General features: G+C 49.6%; 1 protein-coding gene across 1 annotated transcript in view; it reads right to left on the bottom strand.

The window, feature by feature from the left end:
- The window catches only part of LOC140394571 (sushi, von Willebrand factor type A, EGF and pentraxin domain-containing protein 1-like), a 109,205-nt gene that overhangs the window by 26,343 nt on the left and 70,012 nt on the right, over positions 1-12,850 (bottom strand). The window lies entirely within an intron of this gene.

The raw sequence follows: 12,850 nt of genomic DNA, 5'->3' as shown, positions 1-12,850 counted from the left end.
TGTCACACCCTTGTCACCTGCATCTCATATGTCCTTTTTAATGGCATCCGCTGCCTTGCCACTACTGTTTGGTTGCATGTAGACAACTCCTACTATGCTTTCCATTCCTTCTTATTTCTCAGCTCCACCCAGACTGATTCTACATCTAGATTTTCTGAACCAATATCCTCTCGCACTATTGCACTGATTTTATCTTTAACTACCCCACCACCTTCTCATTTTTGTCTGTCCTTCCTAAATGTCAAATGCACTTGGATATTCGGTTCCCAACCTTGGTCACCCTACAGCCATGTCGCCATAACAGCAATCATATCATAACTGTGTGTACTAATTCATGCTGTTAGTTCATCTCCAATATTGTGAATTCTCCATGCGTTCAGATACAGCGGGCTGGATTCTCCGTTATGCCACGTCGGATTTCTGGTTCAGCATGCCAGTGGGTTGCTCTGTTTCACCAGCTGTTCAATGGGGTTTCCCATTCTGGGGTAGCCCCACACCGTAGGAAATCCCGGACTGCCGGCAAAATGGAGCATCCCGACGGCGGAGAATCCAGCCAGCACCTTTAGCCTTTTTTATATTTTCATACATACTGCTCTGATTAGTAAGTTGGAGACTTGGGCAGAGAGATGGCAGATGGAGTTTAATCCGGACAAATGTGAGAAGAACTAATACAAGTGCGAAATACACAGTAAATGACCGAACCTTTAAGTCAAAGGGTCATCTGGACTCGAAACATTAGCTCTTTTCTCTCCCTACAGATGCTGCCAGACCAGCTGAGATTTTCCAGCATTCTCTCTTTAGTTTCAGATTCCAGCCTCTGCAGGAATTTGCTTTTATTTTGAACTGTTAAGAGTATTGATAGGCAGAAGGAGCTCGGTGTACAGGTCCACAGGTCAGTGAAAGTGGCAACACCGGTGGAGTAGGTAGTCAAGAAGGCATACGGCATGCCTGTTGGAGAGGTTGGATAAACTCGGTTTGTTCTCACTGGAATGAAGGAGGTGGAGAGGCAACCTGATACAAGTCTACAAAATTATGAGGTTATGGACACAGTTACATAGTCAGAAGCTTTTTCCCAGGGTGGAAGAGTCAATTACTAGGGGACATATGTTTAAAGTGTGAGTGGCAAAGTTTAGAGGAGATATGCGAGAGAACTCTTTTACACAGAGGGTAGTGGGTGCCTGGAACTCGCTGCCAGAGGAGGAGGTGGAAGCAGGTACGATAGTGACATTTAAGGGGCATCTTGATAGATACATCAATAGGATAGAAATAGAGGGATACAGACCTTGGGAATGTAGAAGGTTTTAGGTTAGACAGGCAGCATGGTCGGCGCAGACTTAGAGGGCCGAAGAGCCTGTTCCTGGGCTGTACGTTTCTTTGTTGTTTGTTCCACTCCTTTCTCCGATTCTGTCTTTAATTTCTATCTTTGTTTCTCTCTCGTGACACTCCCACTAAAGTTCTCATCCCACTGCACCCCTGAAACCACAGGATCCCCCAAGATGCTTTAGCCAGCAAAGTCCGTTTTGATGTGTAATACACAGCAGCCAATTTGCATGTAGTAAACTCTCGCAAACAGGAAGGTGATAGTGGCCAGATCATCTGTTTTTGTGGCAGAGATTGAGGGGTAAATATTAGTAAGCATATCAGGGAGAATATTCCTGCTCTCTTTTAAAATGGTACCATGGGATCTTTCATGTCAGAGAACGATCAGACAGTGTCTCAGTTTAGCATTACTCCCAAAAAATGACACCACTAACTGTGCAGCACTGTCTCAGTTCCGCACTGGAGTGTCAGACTTTATTGCGTACGAGACTGAAAGCATGATCTCACCACTTACTATCATGTAACACTCCACAACAGCCAGGCCCAGGATTCAGGATGAGCTTGTTGTGCCTGTGCAATAGCTTATGCCATTTGGGAGCCAGTCAAAGAGAACATTGGCACAAGAGAAAGCCAGGCAGACTGCGTTCGCCAGCCCCCTGCTAACAACTTAGGCTGCACTTGCTCAGCCAACCCCAGCCAGCTCGCAACAATGGTGCCGAGGAGACTGGCCCCAAGATTCGGGGATGCTGACCTGGGGAGCCTCCTGGATGTGGTGGAGGCCAGGAGGGATGTTGTGTTCCCCCAAAGGTCCCGGAGGGTGAGCCACAAGGCAATCAGTGCCTGGGACAAGGCGGCATCAGCAGTCAGCTCGAGCAGTGTGACCAGAAGGGCTGACCGCCAGTGTCGGAAGAAGGTCAACGACTTACACCGGCAGCATGAGTGAGGATACACAAATATCCCAAACCCCACAGGAGAATACCCCTAGGTGGCCCCAAACCGCCTACCATCTCCCTCCCCTTCAGCACTCCCTCCACCCACCCCATTAACCCTCCCTTCAACCCAACCTGCCCTTCACACCACCCCCCCACCCCTGACAATTGTGAACCACATTGTGGTTAACGATGCCCACTCTGTGTACCCTCAGGAAAAGCTTTCCCATAATCGGCGGGAGAGAGCCCAGACCGGCGGAGGGGTGCCAGACTTGAGAATCCTCACCTCCTTCAAGGAGCGGGCCCTGGAGGTGACTAGTGTGGCTGAGGTCAGGGTGGTCACCCACGCGGAGGCTGGCGGACGGCGCAGAGGTGAGAAACCACCAGGCTCCCCCCGGAAAACCTGTTAAATGTGAGTAGTGATTGCCTTACTGACTGACCCATCCCACCCACTGATGACAGGTCTAGCAGCCGACAGCGCCGGCCCATCCCGTGCGGTCCCCTCTCCTGACTCCGTGGAGACCATCTCGGAGGAGAGCTCCGAAGACGTAACTGTTATAGTTGCGGCATAGCTGTCATCCCCACCTTCCACCAGCGCAGATACACATACCTCAGTGGGACAGGTTAGTGGTCTGGGGCACAATCTGGTGAGCGCCACTCCGCTGCTGATGTACATCAGGTGGAGGCAGAAATCCCCAGGCAAGACAGCAGACGGAGGTCTGCTGGATCCCAGGACCCAGCTGGATCCCAGCCTGATGCTGAGCTTCTGGAACAGAGTTTCTCGGAGCTGATGGAGACATCAGGGAGCGGCTGGGACATTCAGAGGGAGATGTCAGCTTCACTCCAGCAGATCCATAGCCGCTTGGAGGAGTCCCAGAGGCTATTGGTGCAGGAGGTAGCGCTGACAATGATTGGATTGGATTTGTTTATTGTCACGTGTACCGAGGTACAGTGAAAAGTATTTTTCAGTGAGCAGCTCAACAGATCATTAAGTACATGGGAAGAAAAGGGAATAAAAGAAAATACATAATAGGGCAACACAAGGTATACAATGTAACTACATAAGCACCGGCATCGGATGAAGCATACCGGGTGTAGTGTTAATGAGGTTAGTCCATAAAAGGGTCATTTAGGAGTCTGGTAACAGCGGGGAAGAAGCTGTTTTTGAGTCTGGGGTTCGTGCGTGTTCTCAGACTTCTGTATCTCCTGCCCGATGGACGAAGTTGGAAGAGTGAGTAAGCTGGGTGGGAGCGGTCTTTGATTATGCTGCCCGCTTTCCCCAGGCAGCGGGAGGTGTAGATGGAGTCAATGGATGAGAGGCAGGTTTGTGTGACGGACTGGGCGGTGTTCACGACTCTCTGAAGTTTCTTGCGGTCCTGGGCCGAGCAGTTGCCATACCAGGCTGTGATGCAGCCCGATAGGATGCTTTCTATGGTGCATCTGTAAAGGTTGGTAAGGGTTAATGTGGACATGCCGAATTTCCTTAGTTTCCTGAGGAAGTATAGGCGCTGTTGTGCTTTCTTGGTGGTAGCGTCGACGTGGGTCGACCAGGACAGATTTTTGGAGATGTGCACCCCTAGGAATTTGAAACTGCTAACCATCTCCACCTTGGCCCCGTTGATGCTGACAGGGGTGTGTACAGTACTTTACTTCCTGAAGTCAATGACCAGCTCTTTAGTTTTGCTGGCATTGAGGAAGAGATTGCTGTCGCTGCCCACTCCACGAGATTCTCAATCTCCCTTCTGTATTCTGACTCGTCGTTATTCGAGATCCGGCCCACTATGGTCGGATCATCAGCAAACTTGTAGATGGAGTTGGAACCAAATTGTGCCACGCAGTCGTGTGTGTACAGGGAGTAGAGTATGGGGCTAAGTACACAGCCTTGCTGGGCCCCGGTATTGAGGACTATTGTGGGGGAGGTGTTGTTGTTCATTCTTACTGATTGTGGTCTGTTGGTCAGAAAATTGAGGATCCAGTTGCAAAGTGGGGAGCCAAGTCCTAGGTTTTGGAGCTTTGATATGAGCTTGGCTGGGATTATGGTGTTGAAGGTGGAACTGTAGTCAATAAATAGGAGTCTGATGGAGGAGTCCTTGTTGTCGAGATGCTCTAGGGATGAGTGTAGGGCCAGGGAAATGGCATCTGCTGTGGACCGGTTGCGACGGTATGCGAATTGCAGTGGATCAAGGTGTTCTGGGAGTATGGAGGTGATGCGCTTCATGATCAACTTCTCGAAGCACTTCATTACGACTGAAGTCAGGGCTACCGGATAGTAGTCATTGAGGTACGTTGCCTAGTTCTTCTTTGGCACTGGTATGATGGCGGTCTTCTTGAAGCAGGTGGGGACCTCAGAGTGGAGTAGGGACAGGTTAAAGATGTTCGCGAACACCTCTGCCAGCTGGTCTGCGCAGGCTCTGAGTGCACGACCAGGGATCCTGCCCGGGCCCGTCACCTTTCGAGGGTTCACTTTCAGGAAGGCAGATCTGACTTCGGAAGCTGTGATGGTGGGTATGGGTGAATTATGGGCTGCTGGGGCACTCGACAGCAAATTGTTGGTTACCTGCTCGAACCGAGCATAGAATTCATGGAGTTCATTGGGGAGGGGTGCGCTGCTGCTGGAGATACTGCCTGGCTTCGCTTTGTAGCCTGTTATGTTGTTTAGTCCTTGCCACAATCGCCGAGAGTCTGTCTGTGACTCTAGTTTGGTTTGATATTCTCTCTTGGCATCTCGGATGGCTTTGCGGAGGTCGTACCTGGATTTCTTGTATAAGTCAGTGGCGTCTGACTTGAACGCCTCAGATCTGTCCTTCAGTAGGGAGTCAATCTCGCGATTGAGCCATGGTTTCTGGTTGGGGAACGTACGTACTGCTTTCTTTGGCACGCATTCGTCCACACATTTGCTGATGAAGTCTGTGACGGTGGTGGCATACTCATTTAAGGTGGTCGCTGAGTTCTTAAATATGGACTAGTCCATTGTCTCTAAGCAGTCACGCAAGAACTCTTCTGTTTTCTCGGACCAGCACTGCACGACCTTCTTAGCTGGATTCTCCCGCTTGAGTTTCTGCTTGTATGCTGGGAGAAGGAAGGTCTGATTTCCCAAAGTGCGGTTGGGGGATGGAACGGTAGGTGCCCTTGATTTTTGAGTAGCAGTGGTCAAGAGTGTTGTCGCCCCTGGAGCGACAGGAGATGTGCTGGTGGAATTTTGGCAGTACATTCTTGAGGTTGGCCTTGTTGAAGTCTCCGGCCACGATGAACAAGGCCTCCGGATGTTCTGTTTCGTAGTTGTTTATAATTGTGTACAGTTCATCCAGCGCCTTCCTCACTTCTGCCTGGGGTGGGATGTAGACCGCTGTGATAATGGCTGAAGTGAACTCATGTGGAAGATAGTATGGGCGGCACTTCACGGTCAGCTATTCCAGGTCCGGGGAGCAGTCGGTCGCCAGGGTCGCCACATCCAAGCACTAGGAGGAGTTGATGAGGAGGCAAACCCCTGCACCCTTCGCTTTGCCTGATGACGTGGTGCGGTCCACCTGGTGAATTGAGAAGCCTTCAGGTTGTATGGCACAGTCCGGTGAGGCGGGGATGAGCCATGTCTTTGTGAAACAGAGCACACAGCAGTCTCTTACTTCCCTCTGAGAGGTAAGTCTGGCATTAAGTTCATCCAGCTTGTTTTCGATCTCTTGGACGTTTGCCTGACGCGAGACGCAGCTACAGCAGAGGGGTGGACCTCGGGGGAGCTGGTGGTCACCGTCGCTGCACCATGGGTGGGTCTGGGTTGGACTCAGCGCCCCCACCTCCTGGACAGTGAGTGGCACTGAGGCCAACACTGCCAGGGTGGCAACCACAGGGGAGAGCCTGGTGTACAACGTGAAGGTGTCAAAGGCGTAGCGCAGTCAGTGACGGTAATGGCTGAGGTTCTTAGCAGTATGACTGCCTCACTGGTGATGTCACCCAGCACCAAGCCGACCTTGATGGGGTTCTGTGGGACATGTCCCGCTCTCAGATGGGCATGGCCGAGACGCTGCGGAGCTTGTCCCAGGGGCAGGTGGCATGGCTGAGGCACTGCAGAGCGTGGCCCGATCACTAGGGGATGTGTCCCAGTCACTCAGGAGCATCACCGAGGGCGCCACACGGTGGTGCAGACCATGGGGAACCACCAGGGCTGGCAGAGCCAGATAATGCAGAGGCAACCGGGGCCCGAATCAGCTGCCCATCCACTCCAAGGTGAACCCCAGGGCCCTATGGGCACCGACTAGGAGGTGGGGGGGCTGAGTCCAACCCGGACCCACCCATGGTGCAGCGACGGTGGCCACCAGCTCCCCCGAGTTCCACCCCTCTGCTGTAGCCGCGTCTCGCGTCAGCACACAGGGTGGTACAGCAGTGCCTGTGCCAAGGGCATCGAAGGCCATGGTACGGGGTAAGCAGCTGTCTTCCCCCACCTCAGATGTGCATCCTGGGGAAACACCAAGGCGTAGTGGTAGAGCTAGGAGGGCCAGGCATGTTGAGCATCACTGAGGGCACTGGGGTAGGGGGGAGAAGTTAGGTAGGAGTGGGGCTGTGGGCAATGGGGGGTTGGGGCGCAGGACTCTCAGAAATGGGGTATTGTACAGCACAATAAACAATATTTTGCACAACTATTATGGTACCTCTATCACTTGCTTCCGCAATGCAGGCTGACCCCCGGACCCTTTGCCTGTCTCTTCAGGCAACCTTCCCTCCCCATGGCACCAACCCACCCTCCGGCCGTGGTCGTGTCTGGGTGCTGTGTCCCATCCCTGGGTGTTTGGATGTTGGCTGCTGCATGTGTGGTGTTGATTCCCACACAGTGTCCAGGCACCAACGTTCGATTAGAATGCTAGGCAACGACTCCCACATGCTACATGGCCCGCCCACCCACAGGAATCCACTTGTCATGTGTCATGTGCTCACTTAACCACGATTGGCATTTCCCTAATAGCGATAGCCTTCAGCCGCGCGGCCAAAGGCCTCAGCAGTCAGTGGGATTATGGGTGATCGAGGGGGCAGACGGGCAAGGGCAGGGGTTTCCCCCAGAATGGGGTTGGGATCCGAGGGTTGGCACGGCGGGTCCGCAAACAATTGCCCCCCCAGTTACCCTCCCAGCACCTCCCCCCGACCCTCCTATGGGGCCCACCTCTGCGGTGGGTCCCCCAACCCCGCCGAGACTGGGTTGGCAAGGCCAGCGCCCCCAGTCTCTTTACCTGTGAGCAAAGATTGTTACTCCCCTCCTTGGCTCCCCACAGACGCCCTTCTGTCAGGTTCACGTTTTTAAAAAGGGTGACCAATCGGCGCCAGCGCGAGCACTTGCTGGGGAGGCCGGCAAATGACAGGAAGCCGTTGGTTGACAGGTGGCTCTCGTTAATTGTATGGAAATGGGGCTAAGTGGTGATAATTGGTTTCTGGCCACGCTACGGCAAGATTTCTAATTCGCCTACGTGAGCAGATGGGTTGCATCGCAAACAGTTTGTCGCCTGGCGCGGTTCCCATTTTTTTGGCCTCTCCCGCTATTCACCGGCCTCGTTACACTTGAGCGTGAGTCTAACCAGGCCGGAGGATTGCGCCCACCACTCCATAGCAGTCAGAATGCGGGTTCCGGATGAGTTTGTCACACATGGGCAACAGCTTAAGCCACCCGATAGCTAGTCAAAGAGAACACTGGCACAAGTAAAAGCCAGGCAGACTTAAAGAAATACAGCAATAATTTGTGATTGGGATTTACATTTTATAAACTGCACTTTATTTATTCTTGGTTGAAAATGCCGAACAAATTGTTGTTGGATGAAGTTTAAAAAGCAATCGCACGTTTTGTTAGAAATGTAATTCAATGAACTCAATGATATTCTATGATTTGAAACAATGGTATAACATTTCAAACATGGGCTGGCGGGAAACTGCCTGAAAAACCCACCTCAAATGAACTTAGAAATTTTGCCGGAGAACCGCCCCCATAATTAAATGAACTCAATGGTATTCTTTGAGACTATGGTGCAACACTCCAAACATAGGCCGAAATATTCCAGCCTCGTGTCTTTATAACTTGCAATCAGAACAGAACAAAACCGAGACAGAAATTTTCAAATGCCAAAATTCCCTATTATTTTTAAAGTAGTGAGACCTTTTTATGCTACTAACCAGTACAATTGAATTTCTCTGTTTATGTTACAGTACACTACTGTGACAAGTGGGTGGTTCATGGCTCCAACTTCCAGTGTCTGTGCAATAAATGGTATGTCAGCTAATCACAGTGTAGCCAGCATGGCAAGAACATTTTGCATCTACTCCGTATATCCATCTATCTCTTTGAGTCACATTTCCATTGCAAATAGAGCTCGGAGGGGCACAGGGAATAACTGTAAGAGCAAAGTCTAAGCTGTAACCATTGTCCATTTATTTAGTGGATGACACAGCAGGTGTTTGCATTATGACTTGTGACCCATGTGGATCTGACTGAACATGACCAACAAACTCATAGAAAACCACACTTGCTTATCATAACAATGTTCCTGTCGGCATTCAGAGTTCTTTAAAAAAATTTTGAGTACCCAATTCATTTTTTCCAATTAAGTGGCAATTTAGCATGGCCAATCCACCTACCCTGTACATCTTTGGGTTGTGGGAGCGAAACCCATGCAAATACGGAGAGAATGTGCAAACTCCGCATGGACAGTGACCCAAGCTGGAAATCAAACCCGGGACCCTGGAGCTGTGAAGCAGTCGTGCTGCCCACTGTGCTACCATGCTGCCCGACATTCAGAGTTCTTGGTGCTGATTAAGAGGAAAGCAGCGCGAGAACAGGACACAGAGTGGACAACATTTTATAAAAATACGAGAATGTTACTGACTGATTTTGGACAAAAATAATTGACCTTGTTTTTTTCGTATTTGGGGTTTCTGGAAAGGATCATAATTGATTTTCCAACAGAAATTACAATGTAAGCTTATACCCTCTGGTATGAAAGACCTGGGGGAGAGAGGGAGGAGGCAGGTGACCATCAAGACAGGCTGCGAACGGGAAGGTCAAGGAGAGAAGTGGGGTATGGGACAGGTGACAAACGGGAGGGCCGCTGAATGGGTGAGAGGTGGTGATTGGGTGGGCGTTGACGAGTGGGCCACAGTAAACCTCAAGGAGCCTTTGGGCCATATGCTGAATACCCTGTTCTAGCTGGTGGAGGTTTGGGTTTAGAAGGTACCGTCATGGAGATTTGGCAAGGTGCCCACGTTAGCACAGTGGTTAGCACAGTTGCTTCACAGCTCCAGGTTCCCAGGTCGATTCCCGGTGTGGGTCACTGTCTGTGCGGAGTCTGCACGTCCTCCCCATGTGTCCGTGGGTTTTCTCTGGGTGCTCCGGTTTCCTCCCACAGTCCAAAGATGTGCAGGTTAGGTGGATTGGGCATGCTAAATTGCCCTTAGTGTCTAAAAGGGTTGGGTGGGGTTATGGGGATGGGGTGGAGGCGTGGGCTTAAGTGGGGTGCTATTTCCAAGGGCTGGTGCAGATTCGATGGGCCGAATGATCTCATTCTGCACTGTAAATTCTATGATTCTATCATTCTGCAGACGGAACGCACTGGTGTCACTTGCACATTGGAGGTGGTCGAAGTGAATGAGTGTTAGATCTGCACGTATTCAGGCAAGTGGAGACCATTCCTTCACAATCCTGACGTGTGCCTTGGATTTGGCAGTTCGGGAGGTGAGGACCAGCTGCAGAATTTCCAGCCTCCAATTAAGACTTGCATTCATAAACATTCCGCTGCAATCACAGGTTATCCTAAAATGTCAGTGAAGCATTTTTTGAAGTGTAATGTTGTAATGTAGGAAATTTGCACATGACAACCTCCCACAAACAGGTATATGATAATGATCTATAGATATGTCAGGAATAAAAGAATGACTAGGGTAAGAGTAGGGCCAGTCAAGGACAGTAGTGGGAAGTTGTGCGTGGAGTCCGAGGAGATAGGAGAGGTGCTAAATGAATATTTTTCGTCAGTATTCACACAGGAAAAAGACAATGTTGTCGAGGAGAATTGAGATTCAGGCTACTAGACTAGAAGGACTTGAGGTTCATAAGGAGGAGGTGTTAGCAATTCTGGGAAGTGTGAAAATAGATAAGTCCCCTGGGCCGGATGAGATTTATCCTAGGATTCTCTGGGAAGCTAGGGAGGAGATTGCTGAGCCTTTGGCTTTGATCTTTAAGTCATCTTTGTCTACAGGAATAGTGCCAGAAGACTGGAGGATAGCAAATGTTGTCCCCTTGTTCAAGAAGGGGTGTAGTTGTGGGCAAAGTCTTGGAAAGGTTTATAAGAGATAGGATGTAGAATCATCTGGAAAGGAATAATTTGATTAGAGATAGTCAACACGGTTTTGTGAAGGGTCGGTCGTGCCTCACAAACCTTATTGAGTACTTTGAGAAGGTAACCAAACAGGTGGATGAGGGTAAAGCAGTTGATGTGGTGTATATGGATTTCAGTAAAGTGTTTGATAAGGTACCCCACGGTGGGCTGCTGCAGAAAATACGGAGGCATGGGATTCAGGGTGATTTAGCAGTTTGGATCAGAAATTGGCTAACTGGAAGAAGACAAAGGGTGGTGGTTGATGGGAAATGTTCAGACTGGAGTCCAGTTACTAGTGGTGTACCGCAAGGATCTGTTTTGGGGCCACTGCTGTTTGTCATTTTTATAAAGACCTGGAGGAGGGCGTAGAAGGATGGGTGAGTAAATCTGCAGATGACACTAAAGTCGGTGGAGTTGTGGACAGTGCAGAAGGATGTTACAAGTTACAGAGGGACATAGATAAGCTGCAGCGCTGGGCTGAGAGGTGGTAAATGGAGTTTAATGCAGAAAAGTGTGAGGTGATTCATTTTGGAAGGAATAACAGGAAGACAGAGTACTGGGCTAATGGTAAAATTCTTGGCAGTGTGGATGAGCAGAGAGATTTCGGTGTCCATGTACATAGATCCCTGAAAGTTGCCACCCAGGTTGAGAGGGTTGTTAAGAAGGCGTACGGTGTGTTAGCTTTTATTGGTAGAGGGATTGAGTTTTGGAGCCATGAGGTCATGTTGCAGCTGTACAACACTCTGGTGCGGCCGCATTTGGAGTATTGCGTGCAATTCTGGTCGCCGCATTATAGGAAGGATGTGGAAGCATTGGAAAGGGTGCAGAAGAAATTTACCAGAATGTTGCCTGGTATGGAGAGAAGATCTTATGAGGAAAGGCTGAGGGACTTGAGGCTGTTTTCGTTAGAGAGAAGAAGGTTAAAATGTGACTTAATTGAGGCATACAACTTGATCAGAGGATTGGATAGGGTGGACAGTGAGAGCCTTTTTTTCTCAGATGGTAATGTCGAGCATATGGGGACATAGCTTTAAATTGAGGGGAGATAGATATAGGACAGGTGTCAGAGGTAGGTTCTTTACTCAGAGAGTAGTAAGGGCGTGGAATGTCCTGCCTGCAACAGTAGTTGATTCGCCAACATTAAGGGCATTCAAATGGTCATTGGATAGACATATGGACGATAAGGGAATAGTGTAGATGGGCTTTAGAGTGGTTTCACAGGTCGGCTCAACATCGAGGGCCGAAGAGCCTGTACTGCGCTGTAATGTTCTATGTTCTATCAAATAATCTTTTATTGGGCATAGATTGAACGATAAATGTTGGCTGGGAAATCACGGTGAATTGGTCTTCTCTGCTTCATAATGGTGCCGTGGGAACTTTCATGTCAGAGAGCAAGCAGACAGGGACTCAGTTTGGCTTCACATCCAAACAATAGCACCTCTAATAGTGCAACACACCCTCAGTACAGCACTGGACTGTCGCCCTTGATTGCATATGAGACTGAAAGCATGATCCCACACCTTACTGTCATGTCACACTCTACAACAGCGAGGACAAGCAGTCAGGAAGAGTTTGTTGTGCCTGCGCAATAGCTTGTGCCATCAGGGAGCGAATCAAAGAGAATCACAAGTGAAAGCCAGGCAGACTTAAAGAAATAATGCAATAATTTGCGATAGAGATTTACATTTTTAAACTGCACTTTATTTATTCTTGGTTGAAAATGGTTAAGAAACTGTTGATGGATGAAGGTTGAAAAGCAATCGCACAAAGGATGTGTTAGAAATGTAATTCAATGAACTCAATGGTGTTCTGTGATTTGAGACAATCGTATAACACTTCAACCGTGGCCTGAAATATTCCAGCAGGCAACCTCATGTCTGTATTCTTTGTAAACAGAACAGAACACAGTCGAGAGAGAGATATGCAAATGCCAACATTCCCCATCATTTATAAAGTAATGAGAAGTATTTATGCTAATAAGCAGTACAATTGAATTTCTCTTTTATGTCATAGTACATTGGGCGCGTCTTCCGACCATGCTGCGCTGGAAAAGCAGCTCGCCACGGCGCAGCGTGGCCGGTGAAAGTCGGGAGACCCCACTCGCGGGATCTCCCCAGCTCGCAATGACTCGCGGGTGTCAACGCAAACTCGCGAGATGTTGCAAGGGGAATCCCGCCCACAATGGGCACGATCATTTTTTAGCAAATCTGCATATTAGTGAGAGGCAGTAAGCCTTACTCTAATGTGCAGATTCCCGGG

Source organism: Scyliorhinus torazame, chromosome 17 (genome assembly GCF_047496885.1).
Source record: "Scyliorhinus torazame isolate Kashiwa2021f chromosome 17, sScyTor2.1, whole genome shotgun sequence".
In the NCBI taxonomy this organism is placed as follows: domain Eukaryota; kingdom Metazoa; phylum Chordata; class Chondrichthyes; order Carcharhiniformes; family Scyliorhinidae; genus Scyliorhinus; species Scyliorhinus torazame.
Note: the sequence above shows the minus strand (reverse complement) of the source record. Positions and strands in the feature narration are given on the sequence as shown.